The 1,476-nt window shown below is 53.5% G+C and overlaps 1 pseudogene; it reads left to right on the top strand.

The window, feature by feature from the left end:
• The first annotated feature begins 760 nt into the window (after positions 1-760).
• Positions 761-1,262, top strand: LOC144249355 (dual specificity protein phosphatase 4 pseudogene; annotated as a pseudogene).
• The last annotated feature ends 214 nt before the right edge of the window (positions 1,263-1,476 follow it).

The raw sequence follows: 1,476 nt of genomic DNA, 5'->3' as shown, positions 1-1,476 counted from the left end.
TGTTGGCTGGCTGGCCTGTCGCCCCAGTTTCTACACTCCATGGTGACGATTGATTAACTGGGAGAGATGGAATGCAGTGTGCTCAAAAAGCCTATGAAGCTGAGCAAGAACCGCTAAGGCAGAGGCTGTAGCTGTGGCGGCCTCAGAGGCAAAGAGGTTGGGAGGTGGTGGTTGCCCTGGGTTATGTGGGCGGGGTGGAGACTGCAGTGCCTGGAGGCAGCTGGGCTGACAGCAGTGGCAGCCCCTGAACCCTGGGGCTGGGGAGCGCCAGCAAGCACTTGCTGCTCGACTTTTTGCACACCTTTCCTATCAGAGGTTCTGTCCACCTTCTTAGATACAACACCCAGGAAAATAGGCAGGCCAAGGGCTCCAGGATCCTGGAGTCCAAACTGCACGCTCAGGGGGAAGTGCACCCTCTTGTGTTCTAGTCTCTTCTTGGCTGTCATCCTCTACTTTGAGTGGAGCTCAGGCGCCAGGGGCTCAGGGAGGACCTCACCTTGACTCTAGTAGTGCAGACACTCCATCCTAAGCCCCAGTGAAGAGACATCTGCTTGCTGAAACGTGGCTGAGAGAAGTTTTCCTCTGCTTACCCAGAATTCTGTTCCAAACCCAGTGCCCCGGCAGACTTCTCCCCAGTGCCATGGAGTCCTTTCACCTGCATTGTAGCTCCACTGGAGCCACTCTGCACAGGTGGCGGGGTCCCTTGGAGATTCTTCAGTTGCTCTACTTCCATGGTGCCTTCCATGCTGCCTGGAGAGACATGCTGCACGCCTTAGGGATCACAGTCCTGTTGAATGGCTCCTCTGAATGCCCAAACCACATGGAAGGATGCTACCAGTACAAACACATCTGGTGGAAGACAACCACAAGTCCAACATGGGCTCCTGGTTCATGGAAGCCAAGGAGTAGGACTGCGGTGAAGGACTACCGCGGTCCAGGGATGGTGCACTGCTAAAAGGGCATCCTCTGCTCTGCTACCATCTGCTTGGCTTAGCAGATGATAAAGGAGCAGCTGAGGCTGGAGAAGGCCTTGAGCCGCATGGAGCAGCTGTCCCAGGTGCTGGCCACATCCTGCTCCTCCAGGCCTGCCAGCCCTTCAGGCCCCTTAGGGGTACTGCAAGCCCACTCCCACCCTTACCTCACAGTTTGTCTTCAGCTTCCCTATCTCTCTGGGTGTGCAATTGGCCCCCAGCAGACTGCAGGACCAGCACAACCCCAATCTTACCTCCCCCAGCACTCAGAGCCACTCACCTAATCCCTGAAACTAAGGTTGCTGCCAGGGATGTCTCTGTGGGACTGAACAATATATAAATTTGTATCAAGGGTATATAATGAGTCTAATGTCTACTATGGTAGATGTCTTTTTCTCCATTTATCATACCTTCTACTACTGCATAGACTGATAATATATAAGTGCAGTTTCCCAGTCTCATCTGGAGTAAGGATTGCAGTTGGCATTGATTCTTCAATAAGATG

Source organism: Urocitellus parryii, chromosome 11 (assembly GCF_045843805.1).
Source record: "Urocitellus parryii isolate mUroPar1 chromosome 11, mUroPar1.hap1, whole genome shotgun sequence".
Taxonomy (NCBI): Eukaryota; Metazoa; Chordata; class Mammalia; order Rodentia; family Sciuridae; genus Urocitellus; species Urocitellus parryii.
Note: the sequence above shows the minus strand (reverse complement) of the source record. Positions and strands in the feature narration are given on the sequence as shown.